Below are 19,540 nucleotides of genomic sequence, written 5' to 3'. Positions count from 1 at the left end.
TTTAATTATGCTAATAACAAAGGTTTCACCGACTTCACTGGATATGAAATTAAGCCTTCACTGCCCTGGAGTAATGAAATCAATGTTTCCTTCATCATTAACACGTCTGATTGAATTAATTAGAAATAGCATGCTTTGGGATTTGATCTAGGTTCTCTTTCATGTTTTTAATTAATTATTTGTGATCCGATCCTCTTTTTTCTAGTTTTAGGTTCGTTTTTTTTTCATTGACTTGTATTCAACTAGTGTCCATCAAAGTGTGGACTTCAGCTTGCTGATATTACGTGCCTGTTCTATCAGCTGTTTTAAATATTCTCTCATTTGAGGATTTGCTTTCATGATTTTTTTCCTTGCATAGCTCAGTTCATACTGTTTATGTTCTCTCTTTTATTTATTTTATTTATTTTTACACTTTTCATGCTTTCTGCTGTACCTAGACATTTTTTCCAATTCTAGATGCACTTTTTAAGACAGGAGAGTGATTACGGGAATTTGATAATTTGTTTTAATTTCTTCTCTTATTTTCCCCAATGGGATGGATAAGTATCATATGATGAACAACTCACTGTTGTGACACTTTAGATGAACAGTTTCTTGTTCTGAAAATCTACCATATTTCTGAGCCTCCTGAAACTTTACATGAGTACTCAGCAGGTGCTTGGGAAATTATTTTGGGGGGGGGGCTAGTTTGGGATTTTTTAAGTCAAAGTTCTTTCTAGCTTTCAAGCTGATATTCCTTTTTTTTTTTTTTTTTTTTTTTTTTTTATGTGTGTGTGCAAATCTTATCATGAAACACTTAATTGTACTAATGAAGTTAACACAAAAAGTAATTTGTTTTATCTGATTTATTAGTAATTACATTACATCAGCTGAAGTGAACTATTAGGTTTTAATTTTGTTTTGCAGCATAAAGGTTTTACCTCTGTAATCATGAAGGGGCTAGATACCATCTTGGGGGACACTCTGGAAAAAAAAAAAAAAAGAAAACAAACAAACAAAAAAACATTAGTCAGATTATGACAGATAGTCAGATTATGACAGATATGATCATAATGAGTGGTAGAATGGGCAAGGCTGAAACAGAAATAGATCCACTACCCTAGTAATATATTCTAAAATTACTAAGTGTTAGACTGAGCCTAATATGCTATGAAACTTTCTAATGACCAACGAATACAAAAGTCTGAGTGAATTAGGAAGTCCACCTAAATCAAACAAATCTCATAACTTAGTATTCACAGCTGATTTTTAAGACTTAATTTGAAGGATAATAAAGGCTGCTCAGGGAAGATTTCATCAACATGAATTCCTGGCCATAGGTGACATACAATTCCCTCTAATAATCACAGACAATTTTTCTTTGGATTTCTAATAACTGCTTGATATACTTTGTAGTTTGCCTTCACTTATAATTTGCATCATATGCAATGAGAATACAGTGATGGGAAAATCATAACACCCTTATGAATACAAGACATGGATTTTAGTATCTAGAAATTATTTGTAATTCAATAGCAGAATTATTTGCAAACATGATTCAAAGAATAAACAATTAATAAAAAATAACAAAGAGAAAAATCAAGATCTCAATATGTTTTTATTTAAGTGGCCTTTGGTTCCAAAAGGAAGCACTGTAGATTCAAATTAACCTTGGAGCTTCCTGGTTCATGCACATGCTTTAAAATGTTACCAGTGTGGAAGTTATTGCCAGTTTGGAGATTATGTGATGCATCATCAAGTGGTTCATGTTAGAGTATTTACATGGACATGAAAACCTATTCCATTTAATATCAGTTGACAGTTTTTTGCCAAGTTTCCATTGAAGTTGAGTTCTCAGATTGGCAAAAGATATCCAACTCTTTGATTATCTCTGCTGAAGACTGGCTACCAAACTCTGGTCTTTCTGTTAAGACAGTGGTTAACAAAATTGCTGCCATTAAGCAGAAGTGGCAGGAGTAACACAAACATGCATGTGCACATGCAGAAAAGTCCTTTACTGGTAAAGTTACACAGTCTTTGTATCTTATTTGGGCTTGGGGATAATATGCAATGAAAATAACACTGTATATTTCACGGTTGGTACTTGCCACAGCACCTGAGTTGGAGAACTGTCTCCTTGAAATGGTAAAAAGAAACTGTTACTGACTGATGCAGCTGTCATCTGAATCAGGTTCCTGGGCTCTGCCTTTCTTGTCTCTGATGCATTACATTCTAAAAGTCGCTTTTCCTTCATTTTCAACATCTTGTTTCTCTTTCTTCTTTGCTTGAAAGACTGAAATTGCTCATTATCTGCTACAAATTGGCTTCAAAGGAGTTATCTCAATTTATACCAGCTGGACCAAAGCAGTAAATGGCTATAAGATGCTGTTCTATTTTATATTAGAATTGGTCTGGATTTAACCTATTATTTTTATTTCACAGGCCAGTTTTATTTCTTTCTATCATCTTACAATAAAAGCATTTAGTAAATAAACATACCAAGCTGTAATATTTCTCCTTAACTTTTAAAAAAAAATAAAAAAATAATAAATAAAAATAAAAATAAATAAATAAAATATATATTTATTGTACTAAGTTCATATCAGCCAGAGTGGGCAAAGTATGTTTGAAAAGTTATTGAAGCAAAGAAAGTGCAATGTTAGATTATGTGATAAAAGCTCATCTGCACACGCTCAGTGGAACATTGTTAGACAATGGCAGTGAGGGAAAATCAGGTACTACCCTGACTGCTCCCAGGCCCATCTCAGGAGCCATCAGCTCATTGACTCTCCATCCGGATGAGCAGAGTGGCAGGGAGAAAGCCAAATTAAGGACTCAGAAGCAGGGACACCTTCTCCAAACCCATCCCAGTAATGTCCTAGGAAAGCCTCAGGCCTACTGTTCAGGTGTGAAAACCATCAAGGTGAGTCAATGCTGGAGCACCATTTGGATTGAGAGCATTGATGCCACATGGAGCCGCATTATAGGATTCAGGGAAAGAGAAATTTGCTTTTACACAATGCTAATTATGGGATGTTATGGGAATTATGGAGAAGAAACCAAGGGTGGGGAAAGGCAGGGACCAAGGTAGCATAGAGAGGAGCAAGTATAAAATGGAGAAAAAGGAGACAAGAAGGGCAGCTCAGTGTAAATAATTGCTTGTTGATTTGCTTGTCTGGTCATGTCCCATATTTCATCAGTAACATCAGTCTGTGCATGCTTTTTTATAGGTCTGATTGCAGCAATGGATTTCAGACCATGGGTTTAAGGACCTGTGTGTCTGTGGTACCTGAGCTAGAGAAAGTGAAGGTATGCAAGTCTGTAATCACTAGTAAAGATCGAGTTGGAGTAGCCAGCAAGTAGATGACGTGGCCTGGAATCCAGGGCTAGCTCTGAGAGTGAGAGTACAGAGGGGTTGAGCTAGTGGGGGCTGGGAGGGTCCCATTCAGCTGATGGTATTGGGTTATATTGGGTTTATGTGTTAGAGGTTTGGTAGCAGATGGGCTGCAGGGGTGGCCTCAGTGAGAGGAGTCCAGAAACTGACCCATGTCAGATAAGAGCTGGTTTCAGATGGCTCCAAAAGGGACCCACAAAGGGGCCAGATCCAAGCCATGAGTGATGCTGTTTCTGCCTCTGTGAGAGCAGATTTAAGAAAGAGAAAAACAAACTACAAAACTAAAAACTAGCTTCTGCCTGTGGGTAGCCCCCACAGGATCAGTTCAGGAAGGATGGCATCTTGTGGGAGGGATCCCATGTGGAGCAGGGGCAGAGAGGGACCATGAGGGAGCAGCAGAGACAAAATGTCAGGGACTGACCGCAGCCCCCATTCCCTGTTCCTCTGTGCCTCTCAGGGGAAGGATGTAGAAGAGGGCAGATTGAGGGAGAGTGTTTTTAGTTTGCTTTTAGTTTTTCACTGTTCTAGACCATTAGTGATAGGCAATAAAATATGATTAATCTCCCTATGGTGAGTCTGTTTTGCCTGTGACAATAATTGGTGAAGTACCTCCCTGTCTTTATGTCAATGCTTGAGCCCTTTACATTGTATTTTCTCTCCCTTTTCCTTTGAGAAGGGGGAGTGAAAGAGTGGTTGTGGTGGAGTTTAGCTGCCCAGCAGGCTAATACTACCACAGGTAGGTGTGTGTATGTACACGTGTGTGCCAGGGTGTGTGTATATGTGCATGGATGTATGTGTCACACTGTATCAGCAACCAGAGTGGGGCTGTGGGACCTAGTACCAGCGACTAGGGATACCAGGATCCAGGGGCAGCTGCTGAGCAGATCGAGTGTCTGAGCACAGATGCTAGAATATATATGTATAAACCCTGTATGTGTTTATGCATATATATTTTCACTAGCATCCCTCCATCCTGCTCAGAGTGGGGAGCAGGATGAGGCCACTGATGCTATCTGTGTTTGGGTGTTCTGTCTCCATCTACAGTCTGTGTGGCTGCCCATACCTATATGTACACATATGGTATAAATTTGTGCTCTGTGAGCATGTACCTACTGGCAACACCTTTTCAGGATCACTGCTGGTTGGACCTAGGGATGTGGAGCAGTAGCAGTCTTGCCTCTCTGAAGCTGCTGGATCCAGTGTGATATTTTCCTCCAATATGAGCCACTTTTGCCAGGAAGTTTGTGCTTAAAGCTGTAGTTGATATGCTAAGCAAAGAGCAACCACTCTGACTTGCAGGATGTTTGGAGAAGCTGTTCCCCACATCTCTCCATTTCCCCAAGTATGCTTTTCAATGAAATAATATAGCAGAATATGCTACTGAAAATTGCTAGCATCATCTCTTTGGTTATGCACATTCAACATCTCAGAAGACTATTTTTTTTTCCCAATGCCTTTCAGGCAAATGAAGTTTTAGAGTAAAGCAAGCAGAGAACAGTTTATTGTGTTCAGAGAAATTACTGTAAATAATCTCTAAAAGGGAGAATGCAAGTCATTGTGTCCCTTAATGATGGTTAATTTGACTCATTGACTCTTAATTATCAACAAGAAAATTAGAAGCTCATAGTCATCTAATTTGGAATGAAGTTCTTTTAAACCATTCAGGATATTTCCTGAAGTTTGTCCTTTCTTTTTTTTTCCTTTTTTTTTTTTTTTTTGTTAAGTCAGAAGTTGGCTGAATTTCTGCTGAGATCCATGGTGTTCTATATGTTTGCATTGGCTGAGTATCTGTGGATTTTTTTTTTTTCCTACTTGCCACAACATTTCTGAGATATACATCCAAACAAACAGAACATTTAAGAACATCCAGAAAGTTTGTAGTTAGTCATGTGTGAGTGATATTATTTTGGAATGAAACAATAAGACTTACTCCCAGAGGAAATCACTGCCAACCTAAGTGCAACTTACATAAAATACATGTAATTTATTATGTAGAATTTTCTGAGGAATATCTAGGTACTGGAAATTAGTTATGTACATTGTTTAAATTACAAGGGCAGTTCCTGGAATAATATCAGGTCAGTTAGCTCTCTTGAAGCAATTGTTGGGAACAATTTGGGAGACTGTGGTTATTCCCCCAAAAAATAGTATACGTACAGTCACCCTAGGTGGCGTAGGCCACCTAGTGAGTATCATCCTCACAGCAAGGACAGTTTCAGACATTTTACTTATGACTATAGACATAACCATCATGACCATCTTTTGGTTAATATTTGTAAAGTACCATTGCTTACACTTCTTAACTTAGGATCTGTGTTAAATTCACCTAGATAGAACATCATAATGATAGTCAGTAGATAATAGTAGTATCACAATGATAATCAAGTAGTAGTTTTGCCTTTCTCAGGCAAAACCTCACAAGAAGAGAGACAGGAGTCCACCTGAATCAGTCTTCATAATGAACAGTTATACACATACGCACAAAAAAAAAAAAAAAAAAACAGATTACTTTTAAAAGTACTGGCAGATTACAGTATATTTGGTAACTGTAAAATATATTGTGACATTAGAGCCTTGCTCAGCCATGTACACAGGGTGCAGTTAAATAATATTCATTATAAGTTTTAGAGCTCACTTTCAATTGATGTAACTATTTGGGGCTATTATTTTTATTTCCAACTCAACCATAATCTTAAAAAGGGCATGCAATTTCTCAGAATCGTTTTGGCTATATTCAAAAATATAAAATCCACTTGGGTCACTTTGGTACATTTGACTCAGGTTGGATTCTATTTAATATAAATGTATTCACCTATTTTTACCTGTTAAAATATCCAAACTTTTTAATCCTTCCTTGCTGAAGGGAATGTGAGTCCCCCCCCCCCCCAAAAAAAAAAAAAAAGAGAGAGAGAGAGAAAATCTGCCAGTGAAGAATAGCAATCTTAACATTTCAGTCTAAATTTTCCCTACAGTACTGAGAAATGTGTCTTGGTGCTTTAGATGGCATTTAACTATAATATTGCTAATTGATAGAAGTAATTTTAGTGCTTTCTTAACATTACAAATCTCTAGTGTGCCATATAGTGAGTCACTGAATGATATAAAATATGCAAAGGGCTTTAACTAAAAGTTCTGACTTCACTTAAATACTGAATTGATATAGGAATATGTGAAAATAATCACAACAGTATCTAATTTTAAAATTTAATAAAGAAATGGGACTACATGTTATCCTGATGCACAAAAGTATAGTAGACACAATGAATCAGACCCTTCAGAGGGGGAGGCACTGATCTATTCTCCCTGTTGACCACTGATAGGACCCATGGGAATAGCTTGAAGCTGTGTCAGGAGAGGTTCATATTGGATATTAGGAAAAGCTTCTTCACTGAGAAAGTGGTCAGGAACTGGAATAGGCTCCCCGAGGAACTGGTCACAGCAGCAAGCTTGCTGGAGTTCACAAAGCATTTGGACAACACCCTCAGAAATTAGGTTTTATTTTTGGGTGGTGGAACCAGGAGTTGAATTCCATGGTCCTTGTGAGTCCCTTCCAACTCTGGATATTTTATGGTTCTATGACTTTGTGATTAGGCAGTAGATAATAGAGCTGCAGCAGTTCATTTTGTTGATTTGTATCCTCCTGAAATATACATGTGCATATATGCAAATGTATATATAGACACACACACGTATATATATGAAAAAGAAGCAGTGCAATAGATATAGAATGAAGCCCTATCCATTTATTCTGGACGTATTCTCTATAACCATACCTAGGAAGTGTGATGAACTGCAGCAGTGCTCTAAATAAAATGTCTGCAGTGAAACCTACCTAAAGCTGGTCTTACAGATTCCCTTCCCTCAGTGTTAGGGGGTTCAATGGCATCAGAAAAATCCAGGCTAAAAATGTAGAAGTTCCATTGAAAAACCTTTTGGGTATTGATTTTCATGGGTTTGACTGGAATAGAATTATTATTATTATTATTATTATTATTATTTTCATGGAGACTCATGCAATGTTATGTTTTGGATTTTTGATATTTCTGTTAATAAACCCAAAATGCACTTCATAACCAATAGATCACATTTTTTTTTTTCTATTTTAATCCTGTTCAGTCATTTATAGTTTAAGAAAAAGAAAGATGATGTAATAATAATAATGCCTTGGTAAGGCTGGGATAGAGTTAATTTTCTTCACAGTATCTCATAAGGTGCTGTGTTTTGGATTTTTAATGAAAATCATGCTGATAACACAGTGATATTTTAGTTGTTGCTGAGCAGTGCTTACACTGAGTCAAGGACTTCACAGAATCACAGAATCACAGAACTGTAGGGGTTGGAAGGGACCTCGAAAGATCTTCGGGTCCAACCTCCCTGCCAAAGCAGGTTCCTCAGAGCAGGCTGCCCAGGTAGGTGTCCAAACAGGCCTTGTATATCTCCAGAGAAGGAGACTCCACAACCTCCCTAGGCAGCCTTTTCCAATGCTCTGTCACCCTCACCGTGAAGAAGTTCTTTCACATGTCAGTGCGGAACTTCCTGTGCTCTAACTTGCAGCCATTGCCCCTTGTCCTATCCTCACAAATCACTGAGAAGAGGTTGGCTACGTCCTTCTTTCCCCCACACCTCAGATATTTATATACACTGTGGAGATCCCCTCTCAGTCTTCTCTTCTCCAGGCTGAACAGACCCAGGTCTCTCAGCCTTTCTTCATAGGGAAGATGTTCCAGGCCCCGTATCATCTTTGTGGCCCTCCGCTGGACTCTTTACAGGAGATCCCTGTCTTTCTTGTACCGGGGAGCCCAGAACTGGACACAGTACTCCAGGTGAGGCCTGACCAGGGCAGAGTAGAGGGGGAGGATCACCTCCCTTGACCTGCTGGCCACACTCCTTTTAATGCACGCCAGGATCCCATTAGCCCCCTTGGCCACAAGGGCACAGTGCTGGCTCATGGTCAACCTGTCTTCCACCAGGACCCCCAGGTCCTTCTCCTCAGGGCTCCTTTCCAGCAGGTTGTCCCCCAGCCTGTACTGATACTTCGGGTAAAGTATCAAAAACTTCACTGTTTCTCAAGCTGCCTGCTAGTGAATAGGCTGGGAGTGCACAAGGAGCTGGAGTGGATCACATCCAGGACAGCTGACCCAAACTGACTAAAGGGATATTTTTTAGGATAAGACATCATGCTCAACAATAAAACAGGGTGGAGTTGGCTGGGTGGGGGAACTGGATGGACAATTGTTGGTTGGTAGTGAACAATTGTGTTCTGCATCTCTTGTTTTCTTCTTTGCTTAACATTTTCATTAGTGATATGAATGATAAAGGGTGAATAAATAATATGAAAATAAGCATTTTTGTTTGGGGAGGGGGGAGAACCTAAAAAACCTCACTGCAGTGTGATTTAATTATGCTTTCTTCTCATCACAAAAACTTCTTTTGGGGCTCTTCACAATTTTATTTTCTTCTACCTTCACTTCCACACTTTTTCTCATCTATTTGCAAAACATTCCTTTGCTCTCAAAAATTAGACCAAGCTTTTATATTATCCACTAGACCAGACAACCTGGTCTAGTGGAATGTGTCCCTGTCTATGGCAGGGAGGTTAGAACTATATGATCTTTAAGGTTCTTTTCAACCCAAACCATTCTCTGATTCTCTGATTCTAAAATTACATAAGAGAAAACATAAAGCAGGTCTTTAAAATATTTATTTATTTATTTATTTTCCCACATGGAGAACTTAAAGTTTATTTGGTTATTAGGTTTTATCTTTACCCTTGCACAATATATATGGGGCCTAATTTGTCCACAGCTAAATGTTTTGTTTATTTACTTATTATTTTAATTTTTATTTTAAGTTCGTACTTCTTATATAAACTCATTTTTCTTTAATATTAAAAGCTAGTAAAATGACAAGTAAAATGACAAGGCTATTGCCCTGCACATGCCACAGATTAGAAATATGCAGCAGAATGAAGTACAGTATACTTCATTTACATGGATTCATGTGGATCTTCTTAAAAATTGTCTTCAAAACATACTGTAGGGACACATGACATGCTCCAACTCTGCTTGACACTTCCTGAGTTGATAGGACAGAGACAGTGTGAGTTTGCATTTACGTTTTGTTATTTGTTCTTCATTAAAGCAAATTGGCAACAATATGATTTGAAGATACCTTATGCTTATGTGCAGAGATAGTTACTCCATGCATCATGTGCTGTATAAAAGCAAATGTGTGAATGATTTTGCTGTAACTATCTGGAGAGTTGTATTTGACACTGCTTCTACTGTATATAAGTGGAACTGGCCAGTACAGAGCAGCATGTGTCTCTCACACTTCTGCTTCCACAAATATCTGCAATACCAGCTACCATCAGACACAAGTAATAAAAATATTTTAATGTTCAATTAACAAGAAAGTCAATGTGGCATTCTGCTGCATCAATTGATCTGTACAGTGATATTGCGATGCTCTAATGAGCTTCAATTACTGTGGAAAAGTGCAGGAGACACCAGAGGGCATCAAATTCCTCAGGTAGTTTAAAGTGCAAGACTGGAATACTAGGGGTAACAGAAAAATAGCTATTTTTAATCAAAACAATGGAGATAAAGTAGCATAAACCAACAATCACATAAGAAGGCAAGTAGCTATTATATATAGCCAAGTGCCATAGTTTGAACTCAGGTTACAAACTTCTCTAGGGTTTTGCAATATGCTTCCTGTTGCTGTTACCCATCCTAGTTAGCTGGGCACAGTGGAACAGTCTGACCTTCAAAATGGCATACAAGCTTAGCAGATTCATTTCATCTCATTTAAGCATCCAGAAATTAGTAGCTTGTCCTAAACTTGCTACCTAAGCTTCCTTCTCTAGTCTGTGGAGAACAAAAAGTATTTTTGTTCCTTCCTGAAAAAGACATATATATGTCATGAATCACTTTCTGAAAGTGACACTCCCTACTGATTATGTATAGAAACTAGATTAATAACTTTACCACCTAATTTGGAGATAGCTAAATATAAAAAAGTTAAGATGAATTCAATGCATTTGAATTGTAACAGTCCTGGATAATTAACCTGAATTAGATGAGGGTAGAAGTGTACATTTATTTGTCAGCTCACAGCATATCTTTATATATATGCCTTATGCTGACATATTTAGGGGTCAGAATACCCCACAGGAGAGGTGGCTTGTTTAGGAATTGACTAAAGTATCCTGTGGCAGATGAATGCATGAGCTGACTGCATTGTATAATTATACTTAGAGGTACAGAACATAAAAAAGGATGGGCTTGGCTATTCTTTGCATGTAACTTTTTTTTTCTTTTTTTTTCCTCAGAATATCGTGCATGTATATAGCGGTAAAATAATTATCTTTTCAATTCAATAAACAATTGAAAAGAAATAAATGCAGTTGCTTATTTGGAGACAAGTTTGTATAACATCTTGTGCTCTGTGCTGGGTGCCAAACTTCTTTCCACATACTGGCTCATTGTTGAATTTTCTGAACATCTGGCCCCAAATCCAGCCAGACCTCTCTCTGGGGATTGCAATGAGAGGAGTGATAACCTTTCAATCTGCCACCTCTCATTTTTCATAGCTCCTCATTTTGAAATCATTTCAGCCACTTTTTCTTTCTTCATCCTCTTAGTCTGAGCCAAGTAAACATTAAACACAAAATAGTAGATTATAAACAATTCATCTCTATATCATGCCTTCATCATGCCTTCATCATCACCTGTTTGTCCCTTTGCCTCCCATGGGATATTTATTTTTGGGAAAAAAAAAAAAAAAAGTCATCTGTGAATTAAACATCTATCCATGCTGCAGAGTCATGTCAGAGCACTCCAAAGCATCATCTGCTTTTAGCCTTTCCATTCCCATGTCATGTAGTTGCTAGATGATGTGGTGCATAGCAAATCTGAGAGCAGAACCTCATCAAAAATATGTTTAAAGCTGAAGACTGCAAGGAAACTGCTGGGTTGTTTAAAAAAAAAAAAAAATTCTTGTCTTTGATGGCTTTCAGTGTCAAAAGATCTAGTCCAATCTTTTCTACTTTTATTTATATTTTAATGGCTAAACATACTCAGACTGCAGAAAATAGACATTGTAAGATGGGAAGTGAAAAAGCAGAGGTGTGTAATCAGAGCAAGGGAAATATCTTTTCATTGCATCTTCTTCAGATTTTAGTTTCTTTCTTGTGTAGTTTCCATTCACTATCCCCTAACTTTTTACAAAACATACCCTTTCTTAGACTGCAATTACTGTACACCTTTTCAAGGTAACATAAAGGTAAATTATTGACACCATACTTTTCTATTTCAACAACTGCTGTGCCTGTCTCTCCTGTTTCTAAATCCCAAAGAAGTCAAAAATGTACCATAAATCAGTCAAAAATATAGTTCAAACATTGATTTATCTTTAAAAAGCCTGTCAGTGTGGACTTGCTTTGACACATTGCCTTTCTCTTTCTCTTGCCACAGGAATCCCTATCTCATCCAAAACCTGAACAATATAGAAGAACATAGCAGTGAAACACACCTGCTAAGCATGGTATGCAGTACTTATGCTCAGCAAAAGATGTAAGAACAAGGCAAGCATGTAGTGGTACTCCCTTTAACTTAGTGGCCTCCTCAATCACAGAATTTATGTAAATACTTTTGTTTCATATCCTTTCATAGACTTTGTTTCCAAGGCACCATATCACTGAAGTCCAGAGAGAAGAAACGGTGGTGCCAATAGATAAATAGAAATTAAAAGGAAAGAATAGGAAAATAAGGGAAGGTAAATGAAAGTAAGGTAGAAAAGAGAAGGTAAGGCAAAGCAAGGCAAAGCAAGTCAAGGCAGAGAGAGAGAGAGAGAAATAAATGAAAGAAAAATGAAAGAGGAAAGAAAGAGAGAAAGAGAAAGAGAAAGAGAAAAAGAGAGAGAGAGAGAGAGAGAGAAAGAAAGAGGGAAAGAAAGAGGGAAAGAGAGAAAGAGGGAAAGAGAGAAAGAGAAAGAGAGAAAGAGAGAAAGAAAGAGAGGAAGAAAGAGAGAAAGGAAGAAAGGAAGAAAGGAAGGAAGGAAGGAAGGAAGGAAGGAAGGAAGGAAGGAAGGAAGGAAGGAAGGAAGGAAGGAAGAAAGAAAGAAAGAGAAAGAAAGAAAGAAAGAAAGAAAGAAAGAAAGAAAGAAAGAAAGAAAGAAAGAAAGAAAGAAAGAAAGAAAGAAAGAAGAAAGAAAGAAAGAAAGAAAGAAAGAAAGAAAGAAAGAAAGAAAGAAAGAAAGAGAAAGAAAGAGAAAGAAAGGAAGAAAGGAAGAAAGGAAGAAAGGAAGAAAGAAAGAAAGAAAGAAAGAAAGAAAGAAAGAAAGAAAGAAAGAAAGAAAGAAAGAAAGAGAGAATCTGCCTAATGACTAGAAATTCAAATGACACTGTATTGTCGGATCAATGAGTTTACTAATATCAGTATATATACACCAGACACTATCTCTGACAGATGATTTAATTAATTTATTTTTCACTTCTTGGATAATCTATTGATCTATACAGCTGACTGCACTGTAAAGTAAATACAGTTGGTAACATTCTGCAAGTAGATTTGATTTTCTGTTTTGGGTAAAGGATCAATTTTCACACAGTTTACTTCTGTGGAAATCCTCTTCATAAAGCACTATGTGTCTTAAGCACAAGTATGTCTTTTCTAGGTATATGATTTCTATACCTTGGCATGTATAATCTCTCAGACAACAGAATCAATTTAGCCACAACAACTCTTTATTGGCAACAGCAGGAACAAATATAGGTCAATGCTGTGCATTTTTAACAAGAAAAACCCTGGAACAGTTTTCAGGGGCCTTCTTCAATATTTATGGTATATGCAGATTCCCAGCTCTGGCATACTTATTTCTCTTAGACATGTTTTCTGTTATACATTCATATGAGTTCACAATAATAACAATAAAATATTCCAGAAAAATATCTGACTCACATGGGGATATCAGAGCTAATTTGTCTTGTTCCCTCTTGTCTTGCAATATGTCTGTTTGTTCATTCTCTGCCAAATTCTCCTATACACTTGAATGGAAATTATTATTTTCTAGATTTATTAGTGTTTTCCAAGTCATTTCATTTTTTTTTTGTAGCTGACATGCTGTCACAGACACTCTTCATCTGGTACATCAGTCAGTTCCTGAGGCAATGAACATCCGCCAGGTTGTATTTGGCAAATGGAAGTAGTGAGCTAACACAACAGTGTGGACCCCAGTCAGGAACTTCCTCTCACTGAATCAAAAAGGGATAGATTTTCAAATAAGTCAAATCAATAAACTTAAGCCTCTAGTTCAGATATTTAGCTGAAGGGCCAAGCAATCAACACGTCTAAATCACAGGTTAATCCATGACAGTAAAATCAAAATAGTTTCAGAGAAGTCACTGGGATGGATCATCAGGTTCCTTTTCTTTATTTATCTGTATTGTCATAAATATTATATGTAGCCTACCTTGGACAAATGCATTTGCTGATGGACATTTTCAAGATAAAATTATTCCAGAGATTATTGATAAAACTAATCTGCAAATAGTATGCCTTCAATTTATCTAATCCTGATTATTGTGGTTTGGGGAATAAAAAGAAAGATAAAATGAGGAAACAAAGAAAAACACCACTAAAAGACGTGGAAAATAAAGTTGGATTTAGATTCTACATTCTAGCTCCAATTGTAGTTCTGCTGTAATTCACCTCCCCAGGTTGAAATTTTTCCAAATGTTAAGAGTTACATCTGCACAAGTGGCAAGAATCAATTCAATTTTGGCATAGCTATATGCCACCAAACTGACAAGGAACCAAAACTAGGTTTTACCTTTGAAAATCCTTGAGGGATTCAGTCATTTAAAATATTTTGATAATGTCTAAAACTCACTCCAAAGGGACAGATTGCACAAAAATTGTGTCATCTGCTCTCTTTTTTGAATTTTTGCTCTCTATGAAGGCAGCAAAACCACCCACATATTTATTTTTTTTCCTAACATCTGAGTGGTTAGAGCACTCTGATTTAATTCCAGCCTCATATCAAAGGGTTTCAGATTTAACTTTTTTGGTTGCCAGGAATGTATCCTAACCACTGGCTTATAATATTTCCTAATATAGAGCATACTTCAGTCCTTCAGGTATTGATATATTATTCTGCAGAAATTAATTTGGACATGGTGGTGAGAAGACAGGAAGAAAGGAAAGTTCTCTAAGTAATTAAAACTTGAATATGGAAAGTCTGGATGGTTAATCTGTACACCAAGAAACATTTAAACATTTTTAGCCTTTTTATTTTTTTTCTTCATTCATTTTTAAAGTTACAAAAAATAGAACTATCTGCCCATTTCTTAACATTTAGGCTGTGCCGCTAACATCAGCTGAATCATAAATTAAATGAAAACTGAAATCTGAGTAAAGGGAAAGACAGAAGAATGATCTCAGATTCTTTTTTTTTTTGGCCTCCTGTCTAGACAGTAGGCATATATTTGCTAAAAAGCTGATGAACATATATTCAGTTTTGAAACAGCTATGCAATGTGTGTGCTGCTTCTTGCCTAACAGGAGAACAGAATATGTGGGAGGGAAGCAAGAGTACTATGTCATTTAGAGAATATCCTGTGTGTTTGAATGATAATCTAGATATGGAATCCCTGAAAGGAAAAATAAAAATAATATTAATAAAAAATAAGAATAAAATTAATATATATATATATACACCAAATAATATATATTCTATCAAGTAAAAATATGAGCCAGAGAAACTGTTTGCAGGAGAGAAGTCAGAATAAATTTTCCTCTGCTGGAGATATCAACCACTTGAATACAGAGTCAAAGCATATTTTTTTTCTTAATGTCTCATGCATTTTTTTCTTTTCAACAACATAAATTAAAGAGACGGGTGATAAAAGCCCACTCTTCCTTCTTAGGTCTCACAGCAGACTACTTAACAGACTGATAGCAAGAACATGCTTCAGGAAGATATTGACACCATTTTAAATTTCTGAAGTGAAGAAAATAAAATGTTCATTTGCTTCATTCAACGACAGGGTTCTAAGTACCTGTCCATTGCATAAATGAAAGTTTCGTGTGTGTGTGTGTGTGTGTGTGTGTCTCTTAAAAGGCAGATTAAACTAAGGTGGTGGTCTCTGCTATATTTTGGATGGTAGTTTGGATTACCAGTAGCTTTGATGTGAAAGTCTGTGGATGAGACACAAAGGGAGGGATTAGTCTGAATCAGTAAATTTCAGTAAATGTAAGGGGACTATTTGTATATAAACACTATTTAATCAGTGATATTGTGTCATTACAGTGAAGGTTAAAAATCCATTCAGATTTTCACCTAGTATGGCTCAATTCTGTTATATAACAGTAGACATCTGGTGACATTTAACATGCCTTCAGACATCTGCAGCATCTGCATCAGACTCACAGGTCTGATACAGGAAGTTCAAGAGATCCCCATCCTTCTAGACCAGACTTTGAGACAAATAGAAAAGACGTACAGGGTATTTTAAATGATGTTAGTAAATGAATCATGCCCAGTGTCTCTGCCTTTGGGTGATCTGAATAGATTACTAAGTTGTATTGATGGTATTACAATAATAGACTACACACACATAGACAGGTAGAAGCTGTTCAGCTGCTAAAAGTATATATATAAAGTACTGTAGGTACCCTGACTGGACTCTATCTGCTGTTGCAGAAGGGCATAATTCTTCTATAGGTGTTGAACAGACATCATTGTAGGTGTCTTAAATACCAAGAGATACCTTAAGAGCACATTAATTTTGCTTAGGCAATTGAACAGAGTATTACCCTGAAGCTGAGCTATCTCTTGCTAGAGCATCCTGAGAGGGCTAAGAACAGAAAATCCTAAATTTCCCTCAGAAACAGAATGTTGTGCATGAACCTTGAAAATACAAAAAAAAAAAAAGAAATAAAACAACCACAAAAAAAAAAAAAAAAAAAAAAGATGAAATAATGCAAGCATTTGAGAAGAGTTAGTACAATTTAAAGGGTCATACAATTTTAAGAAAAGTACAGTTTTAAGGATCACAATCTTGTACATGGCTACCTAATTCGTTAATTGAAAATTCTCTGAAGCAGGCTATTATTATGAATGAATATTACCTAGCATGGTGTTGCTCTCAGGTAGAGGCTCTATGTTTTGTCATAATAGAAATAATGAATAGCAATAACATATGCACCAATTTCTAGAGAACATAGCCCACTACCTACTAATTAACTAGTACATATTTATAATCTACATGGTTTCAATGACAAAAGCTCATAATTTAGAGTGTAAAAAATATTATTCAGGTTCTGCTGACAAACTCTCAAGCTTAAGGCAGTTTTCTTTGAAGTAGTGTCTTCCTGTGTCAGAATTAAAGATATGTGTCTGTACAGATTTCAGTCTCCAGGTTTAGATATACCCTCTGTAGGGAAGACAATCATATCTCTTTAAAGTACACAATGTTTGCTTTGGAGATGCATCCTGTCGCAGTGCATTGGTCATAAATATTTATGCTTTCAGCAAATGGAACAGCCATGCCAATAAACACTGGTGTTTTGTCTTATTTTTCAATATTTCAAGAACAGTATAAAAAAATGGGGCTGTGAAATGACACAATCTACTTCAGCAGCATTGTCTTGGAATTCACAACCAAGGAAAGCTGGAAAACAAACAAACAAACAAACAAACAAACAAACAAAAAAACAGACACAACAAACAAGCAACAACAACAACAAAATCCCAACCCCACATTTTGTTTTGTTTTGTTTTGTTTTGTTTTGTTTGTTTGTTTATTACCATTTCATTCATAATAATTCTCCCATGCCATCATGCTTGCAAGGGGAGATGCTCTAACACATTAGGACTACAACAGTCAAATAAGAGAGCTCATTTTTCCACAAATGAGAAATGACAATGCATTTTAAGGTTAACAAGGCTTTCAATATGGGCTTTATGTCCTTATCTCTGCCTCTCTCTGTCTCTGTCTCTCTCTCTAGGTTGTTTCTAATAATAATTTAAGACGGTGGAAATAATTTCAGGTTACAGAATATAAGCATTTCTCTTATATCAATTCCTTTAAAGTCACACCTAACAGAGTTTCTGCTGCTTTAATGGTTACTACACTTTAGAAATACAAGTTCTCAGAAAATTATTATGATCATATGGCTATCTGTGTGTGTATGTATGTATTGGTGTTCATGCCTGAAACCCTTCCTAGTCTCTTCTGTGTTCAATGGCACAGTGATATGACATTTTCATAATATTATAAAAATAAAAAATAATAATAATAAAAAAAAAATCAGTAAACCTGTCCTTGATGTAGCAAGAAGATTTTCAGACTAATGGTAGTAACCAGGGATAGCACAGTAAGGCTTGGACAGATAAACTCTGAAGTTTATTTGATTATGGAGTGATCCTCTTCTCATATTTTCATTAGAGATCATTTTAAATGTTACTGAGGTCAAGGTGGTGCTTCCTTCACCTTCTGTGAGAGGAAAAGTTTGAGAAAAGTTTGATTACTACTAAAATCTCAGTAGGAAATGTATAAAACTAAAATGACATATTCACAGCTATTTTGTTGGTGGGCCAGAAATCATGGCCAGCACATGGAAAAAAAAAAAAAAAAATGAAGGATGAGAGTTTCCTTTTGGGGGAAGGAGTGAAAGCCAACTAAAATACAGATCTCTTGATACTATTCAGTCGTTCAAAACACTTCCAGCTTCACATTTCTTAGTGTGTCGTAAATTTTCAGTCTTCATTAAGTGAAGAAAAGCAGGAATACATTATGCCAAGAGTAAACAGAGATCATATCTGATCTGATCTCTACTTCCACTTCATTTTGCTATAAGTAAAATGTGTCTGCAATGATATTTAGAATTGGCCAGGAAGCTGGTTTCAGCTACACCAAGATACCTGAGCTGTCTGTCATCTTTATGTTATCTCTAAGCTTTATGTTGCTAATTCTTAAATCTGAGGATGGTAAGGCACTGGAACAGGTTGCCCAGAGAAGTTGTGGATGCCCCATCCACATGTGGGTGTTCAAGGCCATTCTGGATGGGATTTGGACCTGCTCTGGTGGGAGGTGTCCCTGCCCATGGCAGTGGGGTTTAAATAGGTAATCTTAAGGTCCCTTCCAACGCAAGCCATTCTATGATGATTCTATGATTCTAATTTATATATGTACAGAGAACAAAAAAATTGTCCAAAGTTCTAGTGCAGTAAGGAAGTAGAGTCATCCTAAAAATGTCTGGATTATTTCCTTCTCCCTGTAGACCTCATTTATGAGAACGAATTAAAGGGCTACTGGAAAGTTTCCGGTATTACTGCATGCTTCACAGTAGCTGGCAGACTACAGTCTCAGGACAAGTAACATTATCGTTATTTCCAAATACATTGCAGAAGGATGTTGGTGGAATTCAGAAGCAAAAAATAATACTATATCAATTTTCAGCAAAACTTCTGGGCTCTGATCAGCTGCTGCAGACTGAGCCTAATGCTTTATGGCATATCTGATCAACGGTGATGAAAAGTGATGCAGAACCCAAGCCTAGTAATAACACATATGCAATGACATCTATATTGACACAAAACCTGAGATAAAAGAACTCTAAACCTGACTGTGATCTTCTGTGTATAATACCATTATATGCTTAATGAAAAGTGAAATTTATACATATTCAAGTAATAGAGAAAAGCAAATGTTTACAGTATGAATAAAGTGATCAGGGAAAAATATTACATAATATATATACACACATATATGTAAATATGAAGAAACTAATTTTGTCTCCATAATTCAGGTGTATACATTGAAGCAAAAGTTTTCAGCTGATGATTTAATTCTAAACTTGGATGAATTGCTCTTTGATTCCTGTATTACTCTCTTGCCTACAGAGCAAAGATACAACTAACTCAGCTTAGATGGTTAACTTTAATATGGCTCATTGATCAAAATTAATTAACCTCATTGGACTTATAGCTTAAAGAAAATAAGAACATTAAGAAGGCATGGGCAGTTGCAATGAACTCTGCAATGTTGGAGCTCTGCAATGTGCACCAGCACATTGGTACTGTGATGCTTGATGTACCTGGCCCACTGTTCTCTCAGAGTGTAAGAAACATGCCAGCTGCCTCAGACCCTTGATTACAAATA

General features: G+C 36.6%; 1 long non-coding RNA gene across 2 annotated transcripts in view; it reads left to right on the top strand.

Moving 5' to 3' along the window:
- Positions 1-19,540, top strand: part of LOC110354053 (uncharacterized) — a 71,404-nt gene that overhangs the window by 38,504 nt on the left and 13,360 nt on the right. For both annotated transcript variants that reach the window (XR_005263720.2, XR_011807327.1), the window contains one exon: positions 11,851-11,920. This is a non-coding gene — a long non-coding RNA (uncharacterized lncRNA). The remainder of the gene's footprint in view (positions 1-11,850; positions 11,921-19,540) is intronic.

Source organism: Anas platyrhynchos, chromosome 2 (assembly GCF_047663525.1).
Source record: "Anas platyrhynchos isolate ZD024472 breed Pekin duck chromosome 2, IASCAAS_PekinDuck_T2T, whole genome shotgun sequence".
Taxonomy (NCBI): domain Eukaryota; kingdom Metazoa; phylum Chordata; class Aves; order Anseriformes; family Anatidae; genus Anas; species Anas platyrhynchos.
Note: the sequence above shows the minus strand (reverse complement) of the source record. Positions and strands in the feature narration are given on the sequence as shown.